Raw genomic sequence first — 23,018 nt, 5'->3', positions numbered from 1 at the left:
GATAGAAGTAAGAATTAAGGTGGGGAGTGTTCCTGTCTGAAAAGCTGTGTTTGACCAGAGGAACCAGGCAGGGGTGTCCTCTTTCCCCTTTATCACTTGCTTTATACCTAGAGCCATTGGCAAAGAAAATAGACTAAAAAATTCAAGGTTTTAACTGGCATGGTAATCAAGGAAAATTAGCCTTATTTTCAGATTATATTTTATTCTGTACTTGATAAATCAAGAAAAAGATAGTTAAATGGTATACAACATTTTAAGATATTTCCAGATTTTCTCAGGATATAAAATAAATGAAGATAAAGCAAAGGCTATACCAGAAAACTATGTTCCCACACATGAACTGGTTTGGTAATATCCATATTTCTCAGGAAATGACATTGAATACATGACCTCCGTTTTGAAAAAGTGAATAAGTAAATAAAACATAAAATGCAACATAGAAATCCTAGTATAATTTAATAAAGACACTTTTATATCTATCTTTAACAACTGTGACTAGAAGCCTCTGAAACTATTTTATTACATGAAGCAGTTATATATGTCAACACCACTATCCTTGATGTGTTTGACTCAATTGTTCCTTCGTGTAAAAAAAAAAAGTCAAAACTGTACCTACACTCCTCACCCCGGATAACACACAAAACAAAACAATTTAAGCAAGTTAGAGAGTAAGCATAAAAAGATTAGTAAAAATGATAACTTCCTGAACTACCATCAGTTAAGTAATCTATCCAAAATTTTAATTAGAATGACAAGAAATAATACTGCATCAATCTACAAGAGTAAGAACCCCCAAAACTTCTGGTCATCTCTAAAGAATCCTCTTAAGCCAGTGAAAAAATGCCATCTGAGTTTTGTCTTTAATGAAACCAGCTATAATACAGCATGTGAACTAAATATCCACCTCGTAACTACAGCCATTTCCCTTATAAATTCACAGGTGATATCAGCAATCTCTATCACCTCCAAAAGACATGCATATTTTCTCTTTTACTTCATTCTCTACCAAAGCTATAAAAAAAAATTCCTACAGAAACTTAAAATACTTCATAGGTATCCGAGTATCTTCATACTGCTACAGCAGTTATGGCATCGGTTCATAGATAGGTACTAGGCTATTGGCCCTAGGGCCTATATAAGCCTAGCCAAAGGTACCCTGGCTTTCGCCACCCAAGAAAATTATTTTCCTGTGCCACTGTCGAGCAGAGCCACAGAAGTTATCCCCGGGGTGAATTTCCTATCTCCATCCAATCATCAAGATTTTTCTTGAAGAGTGCTAATGAGGAGCTTTGTTTGATATAGATAGGTAGTTTGTTCCAGAGTATGGGAAGTCTCTAGGACAGGAATCTATCCCTCCAGCATGTTCTGTTTATTGTGGTGATGAGGTTTAGGTCCCTAGAGCGTGTAGCTCGTAGGGGTTGGGATTTCTTTAAGTGGAGCATGTCTAAAAGCTCTGGGTTTGACATAGCTTTGTGTGTTAGGCAGAGATCACCTCTGAGTAGGTGATATGCAACAGAGCATACCCCATATTCTTGTATACCAGAATGTACTTACCCTCTAGCTATTCTTGTATACCAGAATGTACTTACCCTCCAGCTATTCTTGTATACCAGAATGTATGCACCCTATAGCTATTCTTGTATACCAGAATGTACTTACCCTCCAGCTATTCTTGTATACCAGAATGTATGTACCCTATAGCTATTCTTGTATATCAGAATGTACTTACCCTCTAGCTATTCTTGTATACCAGAATGTACTTACCCTCTAGCTATTCTTGTATACCAGAATGTACTTACCCTCTAGCTATTCTTGTATACCAGAATGTACTTACCCTCCAGCTATTCTTGTATACCAGAATGTATGTACCCTATAGCTATTCTTGTATACCAGAATGTAGTTACTCTATAGCTATTTTTGTGTACCAGAATGTACTTACTCTCCAGCTATTCTTGTATACCAGAATGTACTTACCCTCCAGCTATTCTTGTATACCAGAATGTATGTACCCTACAGTTATTCTTGTATAGTGGAATATAGTTACCCTCTAGCTATTCTTGTATACCAGAATGTATGTAACCTATAGCTATTGTTGTATACCAGAATGTACTGCAATAAGGGAAGATCTTCCTCTGAGCTAGCTAATGCAACCCCAGAAGTATATTATCCACCCTTCAAACATTTTTAAAAAGTGGATATGCAGGCAAATCCAACAATATTTTCTTACCAACAACCTACCTGATAAACAGCATGGCTTCTAACAATATAGGTTCATACATTCATAGGTAGGTACTAGGCTATTGGCCCTAGAGTCTATATAAGCCTAGCCATAATGATTCCCTGGCTATTGCTTCCCACAAATATTTACTTTCCTGGACCCCTGTCTAGCAGGGCTACTGATGTAATCCCCGGGGAGAATTTCCTATCTCCCATCCAATCGTCAAGGTTCCTCTTGAAGAGGGCCATTGAGGCACTCTGCCTGACATGTATGGGCAGCCTATTCCAGAGTATGGGGAGTCTCTGTGTTAGGAACCTATCCCTCCAGCATGTTCTATTCATTGTGATGACAAGGTTAAGATCCCTGGAGCGTGTGACTCGGAGGGATTGGGATTTCTTTAAGTGTAGCATGTCCATCAACTCTGGGTTTAGTATTATTCCTAAACATTATACATCAGAAATATAATCAGGGAGATTTTTACACTGTGTTGCATCAGTTACTACTAATAAAATGTCTTGACTTGGGTATTAACAACAGCAAAGCACAATGAGTCAGCAGTCACCTCAACAAGAGAGCGCCCAATGCATTTGCAGGAATGATACCCTCTCATCCTCCCAATCTGACACAGTGGGTTTGCCATGACTTTCTAGTATCTTTATGAATAACACACCTACAGACCTGGCCACTGTAATCCAATATGCAGTCGATGCTACACTACTACATTCAATACCTACCACCTCAGAAATTCAGGCAATTATTCAGAAATCTTCTGTTTAAAATCTGACTAGCATGATCCCAACTACTCCTGAATGTGGATAAAACTAAGTTAATTCTCTTCACCCTAAATTGTTCTCATTTAACTAAGACAATTTGAAACCTCCTAACACTAAAGCTACTACGGAATTAGCGTCCCAAACCAATCTCCTTCATGTGATCACTGAACAAAACTTAAACTTTGACTATCACAAACTCAGTGTGGTAAAACATGCTTAAGTTACACTGCTTATCTTCAATCCAGTCTCCTCTATGCATCGTTAATCTCAACAAACTGATTATCCTGCCAATTAACAAAACTGCAACAAACCTGCATTACGTCTGCTAGATTTGCCACAAACCTTCCTAACATATCTCATCACTGTATGGCACGTAACTTCACTAATGGAACCAACTAATAAAGCGGTTCAAATATTTACGTAAGCCAGAAAAATGCCTTGCCATCTGTTATATTAACAAAAGATATAGACCACACAGGCCACTATTGTCTCTAGGCCAAAGCTTAGCACTTACGCAGAAATAAAAATAGTATAATTAGCATGGAGGCTCAATGTAGTCAGTCTGTTTATATTACTTATAGAATGCAATCCTTGTTACAGTTAGTGTATATAGACCTTGTAATTTCAAAACTGCATTACATGAATACAGTACCTAAAATAATTGAATCAGTAAATGTACTTCTGCTCTAGAATAATTACTATACTTTACTAAACTGTCTTTAAAACTCAGTATGATAATTATATCTTTAATCTTAACCTGTTGCATTTGTGGTTACTATATTCATATTTTTGTAACTGCAGCTGAAACTTCTCAAGACAAACCTTCCTTTTCTTTCTGTTATTTTATTTGTCCTTTTCAGGTTTCCTTCCTTTTGAATATTACATTGTTGTTGTTTGTCTTTCGGCTTTTCCCGGTTAGGGGTCGCCACAGCGGAACTCTGGTCCACTAATGATTGGCAGTTGGTTTTTATGGTGTCGAGTTGCCAGCCCGACACCCAACCTTCAACTAAGGCACGCCCATTCAACGCATGTCTTTCGAATGCCCACTCGACCACAGGGAGGACATGCAGACTCCACACAGAAGGCACTCCCAACCCAAGCCGAGAATCGAACGGGAAAACCTCTTGCTGTGAGGTAACAACGCTACCGCTGCACCATTACTATATGTAAATACTAAATTAGTGTTTAGGCACATGACTAAGCATAGACTAGTTATGTGTTTTTGTTTGGTTTGTTTATCATTATGGTCATATGGTTACTGTGTTTCATATTTTAGTATGCGCTAATGTCCTATTCATTTATTTTTATGGCAATGTTTTTATTCTATTTTACATTTGCACTAATATTTTTTTTTCTTGTGTTGGAGATTTTCTCCCTGGGACTCTACTGGTAAGGAGTTATCTCACTACACAAAAGCTAACAAATAAATAAATACTTCTTAGAGCTTTTTTTTAAACACATAAGCTAGCCTCCTTTTAAGAAGTGGTTTATACTGCAAGCTCCTGTCATTAAGTAGAAACTCAGTGAATACTACAATCAAGAATATTAGCAATTATAAGCCTAATAATCACTGTTGAAAACATACTCCAAATCTCATTTTACAGTGATTCAGGATAGTCATGTTTTAAGGTACATATTTTAACTTATAAAATGCAAGTCACCCCTACAGATGTACAATGTCTTTAATAATTTAGGCTGCTCAGTAAAATACAGGCCAGGTACTGATATGGACATGCTTTGGAAAGATAGTGATGGATATCAGACTGGTATATTTTATCAGTGTTGGGAATTTCTGTGAAGACTCTATGTTAGGCTTGTAACTGCGGTGGTGGTGCTGCTGTAGCATTGTCACCTCACAGTAAGACTTTGTCCTGTTCGATTCTCAGCTAGAGCGTCTTCTGTGTGGAGACATGCATGAATGGGCATACCTTCGTTGAAGGTTGTGCGTCAGGGCCGGCAACTCGGCACGTAAAAATCTACTGCCAATCATTAGCGGACCGGAGTTCCGCTGTGGTGACCCCTAACCGGGCAAAGCCGAAAGACACAACAACAACTCTATGTTAGGCTTGCACATATGCCTGTACCATATTAATGCTGGAGAACTTCTCCCTTGATGCCATAATGAATGTGAAAATATCTTCAGTTTTTGGTATGCATTAATGTGTGACCTCTAGTACTGGAACAATAATTCTTTAATATCTCCATATCCTTATGGGCATCAGCTGGGCTCAGAAACCCTGTGTTTCTAAAGTATAACCAAACTATCCACTTATGTCAAACTGGAAATAAATAAATAAATAAATGTTGTGCTGACAATGTCAATAAGAAAGCCAAAACATGCATGTCCATGGCTAATGGGGTTTGGTTTTATTGAATGTAACCATAGGGACTTAAAAAGTAAAAACGTCATGGCCATTCAGAAGCCATGTAGCCAAAACACTTGTTACTTGTGTGTGTGTGTATATATATATATATATATATATATATATATATATACACACACACACACACACACACACACACACACACACACACACACACACACACACACACACACCATGGCCTTCCATTACAGGATATTTAAGGTATCACACTGAGTTTTTCTTGCAGTTTTTACTGAATGGTTTGTCTATGTGACCTTTTTACCTTTTTGCCCTTTGATTACATATATATATATATATATATATATATATATATACATATATATATATATATACACACACACACACACACACACACACACACACACACACACACACAAAACACACACATCCCCTGCTTTAACTTTCAAGTGTATCCTATTCACTGACTTTAAACAATATCCCAACACTTTCCAACTTCTGCAGTTCACTTTCTGCCTCAGGTACAAGAGCACAGAGCAGTGTTAGGGTCTATATTATTTGAATGAAGTTTTATAACTTTGAATACCATATGGGTCACACCATATGGTCGAAGTTATAAAACTTCAAACAGTGGAAAAAAAAAAGTCACCTAATGTGTTAAAGTCTTCCCTTTACCGCATTATAGTGCAGTCTCTGAGTTGCTATATTTAAAGAGTGGGGGGTGTGGGGGTGCAGGGGGGCTTACCCCTTTGCCTACAACCCTTAGTTTAGGGTTTAGTCTTTTCTTTTTTTTCACTGTTTGAAGTTTTATAACTTCGACCATATGGTGTCACCCATATGGTATTCAAAGTTATAAAACTTCGTTCAAATAATATAGACCCCAGTGTTGTCACCTTATTTAATTTTGGGCTAGCATTTACTTCAGCCAGCTTTAGGTTTTCTATTTCTTTGGTGAGCACTTGTCTATATTCTACCATTAAGAAAGAGAAATTATCAGCTGTGGCAAGATTTCTTGCTGCCCTTAGCTATGATTTTAACGTCAAAATGTCACTGGCACAGTTATTTTGCCCACTGTGGTCCTCTTTCAGTTGCAAAAATCTTTAGAAACACTTGATTCCTATGATGCTATATATGAAAATATTTTATACACATTCAAATCATCAGTCATGTTACTCTTTACCTGTTTGCATATTAAGTTCCATTCCTGCCATTTTGGACGTGATCTAAATAAATTATTTATAATTGTTGTTTGTATTATAAAACTTCAAACACACCACATCATACTTTTCATTGTCTGTTTCCATTTTATCTGGCAATTCTTCATTTCTTAAATCCACCATGATGTACACATGCCAGGATTCATGTTTACCATCCAATTAACTGAATTTGACATTCATTTTCTCCCCGCTTTCCTTCCACTTACACATTTTCTCTATGTGGCCCCATTCAGTGTCATCCTCTGTAGTTATTTTAATTAAATTAACATGGATTAACTTTTCATGACAGTGTACCCCCATATAGAATACAGCTGCTTCTTGTAAAACCAGTCTGCCAAAATAACAGTCACATCTTGCTGTAATTCTACTGTGTGTTTGGTTCCTATTTCCAATCCTACGGCTTGATCTAGTACCAACTCCCTGTAAACCTGCAGTCTTTTTAATATTTTCACAACATGTCACAAACAAATCTGCCTGTCATTACATTTGCTAGTACTTCCTCAAACTTGCATTTCTATCATAGCTTACTCATATTTGTCAATATATCCCAAATGGATCAGCCATATTTAAAATGTTTTAAGAGCCATACTGCATTTTTTCAATATTTTGAATTTGCTTTTAAGCTTTCAAAGTCTTTTGTTGTTGTTTTTTTTTTTAATTTGTAAACCCTTAAGCTTAATCATCTCACATTCAGTAAAATATTCAGTTCTCTTAAGAAAACTAAAATGTTGTGCAATTATATGGGTTTTTAGAATCAATTTCTGTGAATGATTTTTCACATCATTTCACTAGTACTATATGACAATGGATCATGCAACTCTCAGCCTGCAAACACTGAAAATATGTGCAGACACTTGAAATATAAGTACCTCTGCAGCAAAATCTGGACACGTAAATAGCATAAAATGTGCTTACTGAATAGCATATAACTACTAGTTCAAGTAGGATTGTGAAATACTGTTCAGAAACACAAATTCAGGACACTGAGAAGTTACAAAATAATGGTGAGTCTTCTTCTTCTTTCAGCTTTTCCCGGTTAGGGGTCGCCACAGCAGATCACCTGTCTGCTCATGACTGGCAGTGGAGTTTTATGGTGTTGAGTTGCCAGCCTGGCACCCAACCTTCCACAGAAGGCACACACATGCACGCACTCACACCTGCGGACAATTTAGAGTGTCCAATCCACCTACAGCATGTCTCTGGGATGCGGGAGGAAACCCAAGCGACCACAGGGAGGACATACAGACTCTGCACAGAAGGCAGCCCACCAAGGATTGAACCAAAGAACCTCTTGCTGTGAGGCAGCAATGGTAAACGCTGTACCACCATGGCCACCCACAAAATAATGGAGAATAATAAAAAAAATATATAACCATTAGTTAGTGCTCAGTTTACCAGAATTTTGTCTAAATGAGAGAATCATCTTTTCCTTAATGTTACAATCAGGAACCATTCATTCATAAATTTACTCTCTGATATGCTCTTTATCCTACAAAGGACTGTAACAGAGCCAAAGTTTATCTCGGCATGTACTGGGCATAAGGCAGAGAATGAATTCTGTATGATACACCTGTTCAACATAGGACACAAACAGGCATAACAGTTTGGTGAAGCAGTAATAAGTTCATAGGTTCATAGAACTTTATTAGGCTAATGGCCCTAGAGCCCTTACAAGCCTAGCCATATTTATTCTGAGTTGCCCCAATTGTCGTTGGTTAGGTGAGTAAAGTTCATAGAGATAAGGGTCTATGGTAGTTAATACCAACTTCCTCTGTAGGTATTCAATTACAGCATGTCATTGGGATATGAGAAAAAATAAGACCACCAAGCAGAAATGGACATAAGGAAGCCATTGGGATCTCCACAGAGAAGGGGGACCTAGATATGAACAAACTGAAGAATGCCAATGTGAGGCAGCCATGCTAACCTCTGTATCATTCTGCTGCCCTGCCAAGATACCAGCTATCATTATTTAATGGACATTACCTTTCCCTTTTGGACCTTTTGTATGCTGACTGAACATGCAACATTTCATTTATCAATAATTACAAACTTGAGATATAAAACTTGTCTTCTTCCACAACCCACAATTCCTCTCACCTTTTTTTCAAGTTAATTAATGCTGCTTCCTCAATGGAGCTGGTTTCTACAGATGTGAACCAGCCTCATTTCCCTTTCCTGTGTACTTGTCCAGACACGCATTGTATAGAAAAAAAAATAAAAATACAAGGCAGAAGGGTTGCACTACATGCCTCTCTTGCCTACTTCATTTATTGTACAAACTTAGTACAGATGCACAAATATGTGCAAGCATTGCCAGCACATACAGTACATAAACACTCTTCAGGTCTTCAGGTTTAGTGTGAAAGATTTATGTAGAAGAGTCAATCACAAGAGGTTGGAAAAGAGTGGGAATACATTAGTATGGCTCCTAAGTGTGTCACAAAGTTTAGGAATTAGGATATTTGCTTGGAAATGTTTGCAGAGATATTTTCATACCTAAAGGATTTTTTCTCAGGTAGATATCAAATGCTGGAGGTGTAATGAAAAAGAGAGATAAATGGGAACATGTTTCTGGGGAGTGTAACGAGATGGGAGATCTGAACATTTTTCTGTTAAGAACTTTGTTAAAAATGTTGGGGGAAGGACATGGCTGTAACTAAGGAAATTATATTTTTGAGTTGGGACACAAGGTCAGAATTGTCTAAAATAATAAGGCCATAGGTTCATACTTGGCTATCTGCCCTAGGGCATTTATAAGCCTAGCCAGAGTGTGTTTGGCTTTTGCCACCCATTTTAAATTAATTTTGCTATGCCCTTTTTCGAGGTTAGTATACTCTGCCTCTGTCTAACAGTGACACAGAAGTGATACCCAGGGTAAACCTACGATCTCCCATCCACTCATCAAGATTCCTCTTGAAGAGAGTCAATGAGGGACTCTGCCTAACCTGGACTGGGATTTAATTCCAGAGTGAAGGGAGCCTCTGAGTTATGAATCTGTCCCTCCAGCAAGTCCTATTTATTTCAGTGCTGAGGTTCAAGTCTCTCGAGCACGTAGCTCAATGAGATTTGGATTTTCTGAGGTGCAGCATGTCCATTAATTCCGGGTTGGACATGGCTTTATACGTCAGGCACAGATCGCCTCTGAGCAGGCGGTATGCCACTGAGTTGAGCTGGAGTTTCTTTAACTGGGCAGCATATGGCATCTGTTTAAGCCCTTTGATCCTCTTGGTGAGGTACTTTTGGGGTCTTTCCAGTTGCTGCAGGTGTCTGGTAAGGTATATCCCAAAGGGGGCATTGTACTCAATTATGGGCCTGATGAGGGATGAGTAAAGAGGCACGATGACCTCCCCTGATCTAGATGTGAATCCCTTCATGATTAGGTGGGCTATATAAAATGTTTTTCTAACCACTTTGGCCACATGGTTGTCAAATGAGAGATTGCTATCAACTTGGGTCCCCAGGTCCCTAATTACTTCTTCCGTACTTAATGGATTACCACCTATGTGGTAATTTGTGGGCACTTTGTTTTTGCCAAAGGGGATGACTATACACGTTTTGATGTTTAGCTTGAGTCCATGGCTCTGGCATCAGTTGTCTGTTTCTATGAGGCCCTTTTGGAGGATGCTTGTGTCGGCTGGAGAGTCGATTATGGTGCCCAGTTTGCAGTCATCTGCGAACTTGGTCAGCCACAGTCCTTCCGCGTTGGTCTGTACCTCTGAGAAATATATACCGAACAAGAGAGGTCCCAGGACTGAGCCTTGTGGGAAACCACTTGTAACTGGTTTGGAGTCTGACATGGCTCCAGCAATTCTAACCATGTGGGTTCTGTCTTTGAGCCAGTTTTCAACCCATCTAGTGACATAGGGGTTTATATTTAAGCTGGTGAGCTTATCTATAATGCCCAAGTGGGGTATTGTATCGAAAGCTTTTGCGAGGTCCAGGTAGGCTGTGTGGACCACCTTCCCCTCGTCAATGGCCTTGGTGACTGTTTCAAACAAATCGACCAGGTTTAAGAGGCAGGATCTGCCCTTAACAAAGCCGAACTGGGTAGGATCCAGTGTCTGTAGGTCCCCAATATCTTTATTTATGAGGTCCATGATGATCCTTTCCATAGCTTTGCAGACCAAGCTAGTCAGGCTTATGGGGTGATAGTTTCCAGGATCTGTTGAGGTACCACCTTTGTGGAGAGGGACCACTGTTGCTGTATGCCACTCTTTGGGTACATATCCTGTAGTAAGGCTGAGATTGAACAGTAGTTTTATGTTTGGGTTTAGCTCTTCTTGGAGTTCATGTAGGACGCAGCCCGGGACACTGTCTGGTCCCTTTGATGCTGTGTTTTTTGCTTTGGAGAGGGCAGCTCTTACCTGAGCATCTGAGATGTCAGGGGGGCAGCACACTGCTGGGATAGATATTTGCCCTTTTGGTGGGGAGGGGAGGAGAAGTTTGCGCTGAACCTATCAGCTAGGATGTTGGCAATGTCTGTGGGTTCGGTGTATTTTTTGTCATTTTGGACTAATTCTGAGCATATCTGGGAATTCCCACCCAGATTCCTGACATAACTAAAGAAAGCCTTGTGATTATCCTTAGTGTCCTGTGCAATTTTTCTCTCTAAGCTGGCCTTAGAAGATTTTATGAGTGCCCATAGTTTTTTGCTAATACTGATCAGAGATGCCTTCCCTTTTTGGGATTTTGCTCTATCATGTAGTAGCTTCCTCCTTCTATTGTATAGTTTGTTTATGGCTGGGGTCCACCAGACAGGACGTCTGCCTTTGGAGGATTGGGTCTTGGTTTTATTTGGGATTGCATGATCCATGCATTCCTGAAGGTGTTCATAGAATGCGTTTATAAAGGATTCTGCGGTCTGGGACGTATTTTCCACAGGCCTGGGGGCTTTGAAGGATTCCACTTTGGTTTTGAGGAGTGTGAAATTTGCTTTAGAGAAGTTTTTCACTGTGGTTTTCTGGGCAGGGGGTGGGATCGAGATGTGAATATCTAGTGAGATTAGTTTATGGTCTGATCTTACCAGTGAGGGATACACTTCTGGTCTGGAGCATAGAGTCCCCATGTTGGTGATGATCAGGTCCAGTATGTATTCCCCTCTTGTGGAAGTGGTAACAAGTTGTTCCATAGCATTTGAGTTTATAAATTCTAGGAACCTTTGGGCTAGGGTGTTGGAGCTAGAGTAATGCTCCCAGTCTATGTTTGGGTAGTTGAAGTCACCCAATATAATGGTGTTTGGAGAGACCTTCATATTTTCCAGTGTTCTCAGGAAGGCCAAGTGGGGTTCCTGGGTTTGGGAGGGTGGTCTGTAGTGGGCTATAAACTGGAAGGCAGTTTTACCCACTGTTAGTTGCACATGGATAGTCTCTGATGCTTCGTGCTGTGCCACCAACCTGGAGGTGTGGGTATCTTTGCCGAATATTGATATCCCCCCCTCCTTTTGTGGTTTGGTCCAAGTTTTGGGGCCGAAAAGCATGGTATGAGGTATAACCTGGTAGTGCTGGGGTGCTCTCGGGAGCCTTGAACCAGGTTTCTGTTACTGCACAGATATCGATGTTCTCCATGCTAAGGAGAGTTTTGAGTGCATGCATCTTGAGGTTTAGACTTCTGGCGTTGAGTAGCATTACTCTTAGTTTCTTATCCCTTGTGATACCTATGGAGGTGGGTTTGTCTTTTGAGCCTTGCCTAAAAAAGGCACTATGGGGGTGTCAAAAGCCTTTGCCAATATCTGAAAGCCCAGGGGTGACAGGTGCAAGCCATCCCTGGCGCAGCATCGTGGCTTGTCGAGCATGTCATCCCAGGCTGACAGGCATTGGATCCCCTTTGAATGACACCAATACTTAAGCCAATTGTTGAAATTGATCATCTTGTCTTCATATTGTGACATCCTTCTTGGTGAGGGTAAGATGCTACTCAAGGTCAAGGTCATACTGGCCTGGGCTACATGCTCAATGAGCTCCTCTATGTCATGTAGTCCAGGGAGGTACATCTCAGGTCATTCACACCAGCATGGACAATGACTGAGTCATATTTGTACTTGCCTTGGAGTGACCTGAGTGCTTGTGTTATGTGGTGGATCCTAGCACCCGACAGGCAGCTCACCGTGTACTTCTCCTTGTTCAGCCTGGTGAGCGGGATGTCAGTGTGCCTGACGATAGAGTCACCTATTACAAGTGTATCAGGTGTGTTGTTTAGCCTTAAGAGCTGTGACTGTTCAGCACACTGGCTTTGTGAGCTATGTGTTGCACGTGTTTTGTTTTGGGATAGCAGTTGCTTGGGTGTCTGCTTTGGAAGTCTCTGCTGCTTAGGCAGATTTTTATTTAGAGCCTCCAAGTATGTTTTTGTGTTTATGTGTTTGGTTTCCTGTCGTGGTAGGTCTATGTGAGACTGGAATTGTAGTGAGTGTGGTTTCCTTCTCCTCCTGACTGGTTTTGCCAGTACTGAGTTGAGAGAGCTTAGCCTCCAGTTTGGCTATATGGTTGCATCTCTCACATGTGTTGGAATTTGTTGGGAGGAGGAGAGGCTTGTCTGTGTACATGAGGCAGTTGTAACACTGCCTCAAGATTCCCAGATTCACCAGCTGGACCGGAGAGGAGATTGACAACTGACCTTTGGACATGCTAGAATAGTATTGGGAAATCCTTTATAATTGAAAAAAGGGGCCAATGGGGAACAAGGTACTCAAGGGGAGTTTGTGAGGGTGTAGTGCTTTTAATTTTTAGTGCTGACTTATATAATTGCTTTAGTGAGCAAGTGCCAGGCTTTAGAGTAGGAATAGGGTGTTTATTATGAGAACTAGATCAGTTCTAAGGGAAAAAGTGAAGAGCAGACTTTATGGAGCCGAGAATGGTTTAAACCCAATTAAGCGGTGCTGCCCGATGCTGCGCTATGCGCAAAATCTTGCAAATCCGTGCCAAAGCGGGTTTTATACAGGGGGACTTGAAAGAGCTAGAAATTGGCCCAAAACGGCCAATAGACTACCAGATTCTTGTGCTGGGAACACTCCTACAGGGATAGATAGGCTGCTCTAAGCTCCCCACTGCCACTGGTGAACAAAGAAGCCTCCCTTTATCTAAGAAAGGAAATGAGCAACACAGGAACTTTCCAAAAGTCCAGAACACAGCAAAGCCTATATTTGGACTACTCTAGGTCAGGAAAGATGGGAAACAAGGATAATTTTTTTGTTTTTTTTTCTTTTTTGGCAACACACAGCAGGAAAATGTAACACAGGCTAGCGCGCTTGAGTGTGTAGCCTCAACAGGTAAATGCAACAAACAGGACAAACTTTAAAAGTGCAGATGCAAAAACAACTTTAAACAGTTTAAAACAGTTCAAGAAGCAGAAATACTTGCAGTTTAGCTAGATTGGACAGTCGCCCAGGTAGTAGCAGGAAAAAAACACTTTTATCAGGTTAGCAGTCACTCTTTTAGCCTCTCTGCTGCTAGCACCACTCTGCAGGACCACGAGGAGCTTGGCTGAGTAGTAACAAGCGCAAAAAACGCGCCAAAATGGGTTTTATACAGGGGGACTTGAAAGAGCTAGAAATTGGCCCAAAACGATAGACTACCAGATTATTGTGCTGGGAACACTCCTCCAGGGATAGATAGGCTGCTCTAAGCTCCCCACTGCCAATGGTGAACAAAGAAGCTTCCCTTTATCCAAGAAAGGAAATGGGCAACACAGGAACTTTCCAAAAGTCCAGAATACAGCAAAGCCTGTATTTGGACTACTCTAGGTAAGGAAAAACGGGAAACAAGGATAATTTTTTTGTTTTTTTTTCTTTTTTGCAACAAACAGCAGGAAAATGCAATAAATATGTAACACAGGCTAGTGCACTTGAGTGTGTAGCCTCAACAGGTAAATGCAACAAACAGGACAAACTTTAAATTACAAGCGCAAAAGCGTGCTAAAGCTGGCTTTAAAGCAGGGGGTTAGAAAGAGATAGGAAATGGCCCAAAATGGCCAATAAGCTAAAAGTCACTGGGCTGGAACCACTCCTCAAGGGACAGATAGGCTGCTCAGAGCTCCCCACTCTCACTGGTGAACAAAGAAGCTTCCTCCTATCCAAATAAGGATATGGGCAACACAGGAACTATGACACAGCCCAGAGATCAGCAATACCTGAAGACTGGACTATTCTAGTTCAGTAAAGGCGGGAAACAAGGATATTTTTTGTTTTTTTTTTTTTTTTTTACAAAGTAGCAGAAATTAGGTACAGAAACACAGTAAATGCTTTAATTCGGCTAGCGCACTTGAGTGTGTAGCCTATCAGTTAAACTAAGCAAAAACAAATTTTAAAAGTGCAAAAAACTCAGAAATACAGGCAGGAATGCAATAAAACAAATTTGCAGAGCTTATTTAGTTAAAGAAACAGAGCAGTATATATATACAGAAAAGCAGCTAAAACACACAAACACTTCAGATGCAGTGCAACCTAGAACACTTGAGTTGTAGCAATATTAAGACAATTACAGTTATAATAAATGCCCTGAAATATACTCTATATTTCCAAAATGTTTGAGAAGCACAGTCAGAACACAAGGAGATTCATGAAAAAAAAAATTTTCTTGAAAGGGAAAAAGGAGAAACAGAAGGCCTTATTAAATGTTCTCTCTGTATTAGGTAGAATGAGCTAATGACACTAGACTGGAAGGAGTGTCACAGATCAGATTTACAGTAGGGGCGGGCAACTGCAAAGCCACCAAGTATAAACAGCAAGACACCAACTGGGGTGGGGACAAAAACAATAGCCTACAGACAGTAAGCACTAGAGAAAGCCACAAACAATAGCCTACAGACAGTAAGCACTAGAGAAAGCCACAAATGAAAGTTTTTAAACAGATAAAGATTTGTAAAGATACAGAATTCTTTTAACTGCAAACAAATCAGTTACTTGTGCAGATTAGATAATAGCAATAAAATACACTCAAAGACTAAAAAGCAGGCAATAAAAGTGCTATATATTAATTGTTAGAAACAATAATCTGTATAAATAATCGAAAAAGAAACAGGATACTTATATATCTCAGCTAACAGTTGTGGTTAACAACTCTCATCCACTCTGCTCAGTATGTATAGACAGAAACCCTATCAAAGTTATGGCTTAAATACCAGAAGAACAACTTTTTTTTTTTTTTTTTACAAAAACACAAAAGAACCAGCCTCCACTAGCCAGCAGACAATTAACACAATCTAGCCAAGTTAAAGAAAGGCTTCAGCTAAAAACAATAGCCTACAGACAGTAAGCACTAGAGAAAGCCACAAATGAAAGTTTTTAAACAGATAAAGATTTGTAAAGATACAGAATTCTTTTAACTGCAAACAAATCAGTTACTTGTGCAGATTAGTTAATAGCAATAAAATACACTCAAAGACTAAAAAGCAGGCAATAAAAGTGCTATATATTAATTGTTAGAAACAATAATCTGTATAAATAATCGAAAAAAAAACAGGATACTTATATATCTCAGCTAACAGTTGTGGTTAACAACTCTCATCCACTCTGCTCAGTACCATACAAAGTGTAATGCTACTGACTGCCAAAAAATTTTATTACTAGAAAATGGAAATCAAAATTAAAACCAACTGTAATGTAATGTATATTGTAAAAATTTTAAAAGAATTGGATGTGAAATCTTTACAAAAGGGAAGGAACAAATTCAGTATAAATAAATGAAATTTGTGGGAACAATACATATAGAAAAATAACCAGGTGGAGGAGTGAAAGTTAAGGGAAGGCAGGAATTGAGCAATTTACATGATGCTGGAGTGAATGATGATTGTTAAAAACAAAATATAAATGTATGCTTCATGAATATAACGAAAATGTCACTATGGAATGTTTTCAATTAAATCATATGCACCATTATAATTTTGTAAATTGTGATTTAGAAAAAATGTTTTTTTAATTATGCAGTATTTAATAGAAAAATATATTTTTCTTCTGAAAGTATTAACACATTTAGGGTGGTACAACCGTTAGTTTTGCCATCTCACAGTGCTTGGTTAACCAGTTTGGTTCTTGACTGAGGTGCCTTCAGTATGGACTTTGCAAATATTCCATTTGACAGCAAGACACATTCCAAAGACATGTTGTAGGTGAAATGGCAATCTTCTACACTGTTTGCAGGTATACATGCCACATGCTTCCTGCAATGGGCTGCCATCACATACAGAATTTCTTCTTCTGTGCTTTGCCCCGACTGCCTGAATTGCAGTAAGCAAGTAATTGGAGAAAAAGTGTCAGGACATTTGCAATTTCCACATATGGCCCCAAAATAAACACAGAACAGGGTCCTGTACTCTGAAAAAAAAAAGAGGCAGCTGTCTATGTTTGGCTTTCACTGATGTATATATCTGACTTTGTCCCTTGCCTCTACAAATGTATGTTAAAAAAATAATGAAGGCTGAATTCACTAAAATAATATCACAGTGCGTTAATCTTCATAAAATATAACATAATGCAAATCTCAGGTCAGGATGGAGAGATGATAAATCATCAAGCAAAGGAGAGTAGTATTGCTGGAATTGAATTCGTCCTCAAGTCATGGCGAGTATCTTCATGAGGTGGACCCTGTTTTTATAAAACATCACCATGATGACACTGGTATAAACCCTCTATTTTATATAGCATATATCACGGACAGAAGTAGGTTGAAAAATAAAAAAGACACCTGGGTGCACAAGTCCCAGGATAAAAAAGTATCCAATTCTGGTAGGCACACTGGTGCCAGGACTGGAAAAAATGACAATGTAGAATCCTCAAGAGATGAAAACATTCCTACAAAGGGATTAGGCCAGTCTCAGCAGGAGGATGGACACCTGGTGCTGAAGGAGGTAGTAGTCCACAAAAAACACAAAAACTGACATGCCAAAAAAGAGGCCTAAAGATGATAGTTTCTTTCTTATCCTTAATAGTCCACTCTATGTATTCTCACTATTATGCAGAAGCTCAGAATTGTTGGATAGAAGATATTCAAAAAGATTAAAAGACAAATTAGAGGAAAAAAACATACTTGCACAATAAAAACTGTCAATAGCTTGAAATGCAGATTTGTGTTCATCAATGCAACAGATTTATGAAAAGCAATATATAAACCAAGAAACCTTGTGCCGTTTGGAAAAAGAAGCGAATGAGGAAGTACGAAAATATAAAGAACAAAACCTAGAGATTTTTGAAATGTATAAAAAAGAAACATAAACATGAGAAGCAAAAAAACATCTGATATGGTGTAATATTTATGCAAAGGAGAAAGCCAAAGTAATCAATACAAAAATGCAGCTCAAAAAGTTATTTGAAGAAAAATACAAGCAAAGGCACCCATCTATGAGAAATTTCACAACACAAAAAATAAAATCACAAAAGGGGAACAAAGAACAGAAAATTAGTAATGTAGAATTTAAACTGAATCTGAAATTGTGGAATACCTGTGAATTGAATGATTTAGTGTAAAAAGTCTAATACAAGTTATGTCACAGCATGATGCAACAATGAGTCTCCAAAGTAAGGAGAAACAGGTGGAGCATGAGACATCTGAAGAAGAAATATAGACAGGGGAAAGAAAAAGAGATTTAATATGGTACAATATTTATGCAAAGGAGAAAGCAAAACTAACCAATACAAAAAAAAGCAGAACCAAAGATATTAGAAGAGAAGTGCAGGCAAAGGTATCCGGATATGGAATAAGAAAACAAAGGCGGGGACGTACAAAAGAGGATTACTAATGGAGAAGTTAAAGAACTAGAAACTGAAGTTATGGATTACCTGCTAAACTTAGTGCAGAAAATCCATTTTTGGTAATGTTACAGCATGATGGAAAAGTGAGTCCCCAAATTAAAGAGAAACAGGTGGAATGGGAAGCATCTGATCAGTTGCCACATGCAGATACTCTGGAGTGTTCAGTAGGAAACCAGTACAAAAGTTCAAATTGAGTTGCACAGCAAGGAAAGGAACAGGAATCAGTGTCAACTTTGACATAGTCAATGTTATGGAGTGATAGGCCAGTGAGTTCCCATATGAAAGAGCAATGGATGATGCAGGATGCAGCTGAATAGAATATGTCACTGGAAGATGTTCTAGAACGTTCTGAAGAATGCTCACGGGCAATGGAGAATAAAGAATGTACCCTCAGTTTAGAAGAAAAAGATCTAAGGGAAGAGTTGCTTGATGTAAGAGAAATAGACATTTGAAGACTGATGAAAGAAATAGATTACAGAAAGTCAATAACACTCAAAATGTTAAAAGTCTGACAAAACAAACACAGAAATCAAGACTATTGACAGAAATTCATGTGATATAACAGAAGTAAGTAGGATATATTACTGTGCAAAATTAATATCAGATAAAGTCTTCCACAGAAATACACGACAATAAGTGAAAGCAAGGGAAAAATCAAATGCCATCATGGAAACATCGAACAGAGAAAACTATAAAGCAATTAAGACAAGAATTGTCACTGTTAGAAGAGTACAGTAAACAGAACATAGCACGAAAAATACTTAGAAAGATAGACATAATAAAAACAATGGGCAGTATTAGAAAATACCAGGATCGATTGTACACTATTACAAATAATAAACTAAAGATATCAGCACAGGCAAAAAATGTTAGAGCTGTAGATGGATATAAAGAAAAAGTACAAAATAAGCAATTCATCGAAGATCCAAAAACATCTTATAGAGAACTAGGAAGCAAAGCAAAATGAATAGAAACACTACCAGGAAAAGAATAAATAGACACATTTTGGAGAAATATCTATCATGACACTGGAACATAACAAGAGGCTCAATGGATAGAAGTAAAACAAACATTAAGAAGAACAAATATACAAGATATTAAATGAGATAAAGTAATGGCCAGAGGAATTGAAACAAAATTAAGAAAAGTTTCTAACTGGAAAACCCAATGCCCAGATGCAGTACCTAACTTCTGGCTAAAAGTATTAGCATCATTACACAAAGATTTAGCCCTGAGTAAGAGCTACTTATATGTGTTGTTGTTCCTTCGGCTTTTCCCAGTTAGGGGTCGCCACAGCGGAACTCCGGTCCACTAATGATTGGCAGTAGATTTTCACAGTGTCAAAGTGCCAGCTCGATGCCCAACCTTCAACGAAGGCATGCCCATTCGTGCATGTCTTTCGAACGCCACTCGACCGCAGAAAGACAAACTACTTATATGTATACCCGAACACAAACCAACCTGGTTAACAACAGGAAAAATGATACTCCTCAATAGTGAACTGCAAGCCATTCTAAAACTATAGACCAATAACTTGACTTCTAACAATGTATATACTATATACTGGAATTGATGCTGACAGAGTTTATAGTAATTTTGAAGAAAACTCAATCATGGCAACAGAAAGTCATATGGAACAAAGGATTATTTGTTGTTAAATAAAGTCATACCAAAGAATTGTAAAAGGAGGAAGACTCTAAGCATGGTAAGGCTAGATTACAAAAAAGCATTTGACGGCATCACACATTCATGGACAAAGGAGTGCTTACAGATGTATGAGATACACCCTACATTGATCAATTATATTACAGAGACCATGAGGCAGTGGCAAACCACTATGCAGCTAAGCCATGATAAAGGACGAGTTATTATCCCAAAGATAAAAATTCAAAGGGGGATATTCCAGGGTGGCTCTTGGTCACCTCTGCTCTTCTGTCTTGTCTTAACCCAGTAAGCTGTTTACTTAACAGATTAGGTCATGCTTACAATTTGACTGCAACACAACAACAAAGTGTAAAGACTTCTCATCTTCTTTTTGTGGATGATTTAAAATTTGTGTAGTTCATTACATGAGGATGGGGTGGCTGCGGTGGTGCAGTGGTTAGCACTGCCACCTCACAGCAAGAGGTTCAACGGTTTGATCCTCAGATGGGGTGCCTTCTGTGTGGAGTCTGCATGCCCTCCCTGTTTTCGTGTGGGTTTTCTCTGGGTGCTCCGGTTTCCTCCCACATCCCAAAGACATGCTGTAGGTGGATTGGGCACAATTGGCCCTAGGCATGAGTGTGTGTGCCTTCTGTTGAAGGTTGGGTGTCAGGCTGGCAACTTGACACCATAAAACTCCACTGCCAATCATGAGCAGACAGGTGATCTGCTGTGGCAACCCCTAACTGGGAAAAGCCAAAAGAAGAAGAAGTTCATGACATGAGGATCTGAAAGCACATCTGGGAAGTGGTCAAGACTTTCTTAGATGATATAGAAATGTTATTTAGTCGCGATAAATGAGGAAAAGCAACATGTAAAGCAGAAAAGCTGCAGCACCAAGAAAATATCAGTCAGGGACAGTAATGCGATATAAAGGAACTTGAGCAGGAAGAAGTTTATAAGTATTTTGGAATTGATGAAAGATCAACAATAAAACATAAACAAATGTGAACAAAACTCAGTAAAGAATATTTTGGAAGACTGAAATTAATACTGAAAACAGCCTTGACAACTAAGAACAAAGTCCAAGCTATAAACCAGTTTGCTCTTCCTGTTCTAACAGTTTTGGGGTGACTGACTGGCCCCAAAAGGTACTGGATCAGTTGGACAGGAAAACAAGAAAAATGCTCCATGCTTATAAAATGATATATAAAAATTAGGGTATACCAAGATTATATATATACATTTTGAAGGAGGTATGTCTCCTTTAAATGGATTACATGTACAGATCTGTAGTCGTAGGACTGCATACTTATTTACTGACCTCATCAGATCTAAACATAGTAAAAGTTCTGAAACATGAAGAGAACAAATCTAAGATGACTTCCCTGCTTAGATTAGCAGAAGCATGTCAGTGTCAAACAAGAATGGAAAACAATCCAGAAGTGGACAAAATCAGGTAGCAACTGAATGTGCCAGAAAACAAAAGAAAGAATAGAGAAGGAGCAGATGAGAAGTCAAGAAATGTGGAAAAGGCATAAATATAGTTGCAAGTACAGAAAACTCCTGGAACAACCTCATGTTGATCAGGATCTGACACAGGAATGGTTAAGGACAGGTGAATTTAAACCAAAAGATGAAAGGTTAATATTAGCACCCAAGACAGAGCACTACCTACAGCTTGATTTAGAAAGTCCATTGAACATGTGGGAGAAATAGAAAACTGCAGGTGCTGTAAAACAGAACTGGAAACAATCACACATCTTGCTGCTGGGCGTGATACACTAATGGTTGGCTGAGGGCCAGTATACTGAAAGGCATAATAATGTGACAAGACTGTTGCATTGGAGATTGTGCAAACAGTACAATACTGAAGTAGCTGAAAAGCACCGGGAACACACGCCGCAAAGCATTATAAAGAATGAAGTTTATCACCATATCTGTCAAATATCCAGATTTTCGCAGAATGTTCAGAGTTTTGCTTCATGGTCTGTTCCTAGGGTTGCCACCTTTTCAAGTGCCCAAAGTGAGACATTTTTGGTAGAAATGTCAGATTTTGCATGGAGAAACATACCCACGGCCAGTACAAAGGACAGAATTTCACTTTTTTGCCTAAATAAAAGCTTATTCTTATAGCATTTTAGTTGCTCATTCTGTTTCTTATAACATTCTGATGTTTCAGCTACAGAATAACTGTTTTATGCAACTATTACATAAAATATAGGCAGTATTTTTTTTCCTAAAATCTCAGGACATTTGCCATTTTTACAATTTTTTTGCAGGAAACAACTGCCCAAAGAGGGACTGTCCCTCGCAAAGTGGGACAGGTGGTAGCCCTATCTGTTCCTCATAAAGTGTGTGGTTTCCAGGCAATTCATTAAAGACTGAAGTCACTAAATAACACAAAATAATGGCAGAAATTTGAGTCTCAGACTTAATTTCCTTCAGACACTACATTATAGTGCAGAACCTGTTATTCTAGCAACTTTATAAGTTTATAGGAGCAATATTTAAAATCTGTCCTGATTGGATTTTTGCCCCCCGTCCCCCCCCCCCCCCCGAATTATTTCCGGACTTCCTACAGCACTGACAGATTGAGATGTATGGGGTTCACCCATTACCAACAGTTCAAAAATAGATGTAAAAAAATAAGCTATAGTAGTCCATTTAAAAAAAGATAAAAGTGGCGCTGATCGTTGAAATTGCTACGGCCAGTGATTACGGTGTCTTGCGTACAGAGAGACACAAAGTCATAAAATACTGAGATCTGAGGGCAGAAGAGAGTGCAATGGGAAAAAAAAGGATACCCATACAGGTCCAATAGAAATGGGTCTAATAAAATTGGAACTAGAGCATGTCTACCACGCGCAAACTTCTGATATACTACCCGTAACCATGAAAAAACGGAGGCGCTGGGAACGTCAGACGCTGGGACTCGTGACGTAAGATCGTATTCGTGGTCTTGCCCGGTGTAGGAAGTGAGGCATTTGTGTTTTATGTCAACTATTGTAAGTTATATTATTATTGTGTATTTTTTAATAAAATGTGTATACGGTGCACACTAAACTTGTGTACATAACAATTAAT

At 38.9% G+C, this 23,018-nt stretch overlaps 1 protein-coding gene across 3 annotated transcripts in view; it reads left to right on the top strand.

The window, feature by feature from the left end:
• Positions 1-22,848: 22,848 nt before the first annotated feature.
• Positions 22,849-23,018, top strand: part of TOP3B (DNA topoisomerase III beta) — a 1,356,925-nt gene continuing 1,356,755 nt past the window's right edge. Inside the window, exon 1 of one of the 3 annotated variants that reach the window (XM_044068737.1) lies at positions 22,849-22,939. The gene's annotated coding sequence lies outside the window, so the exon portion shown is untranslated. The remainder of the gene's footprint in view (positions 22,940-23,018) is intronic. The other 2 variants (XM_044068738.1, XM_044068739.1) reach the window with 2 other exon arrangements.

The sequence above is a fragment of the Protopterus annectens genome, chromosome 4.part0, assembly GCF_019279795.1.
Source record: "Protopterus annectens isolate FY-2018-M chromosome 4.part0, PAN1.0, whole genome shotgun sequence".
Classification (NCBI taxonomy): domain Eukaryota; kingdom Metazoa; phylum Chordata; order Ceratodontiformes; family Protopteridae; genus Protopterus; species Protopterus annectens.
This window is presented reverse-complemented; position numbering and strand designations above follow the sequence as displayed.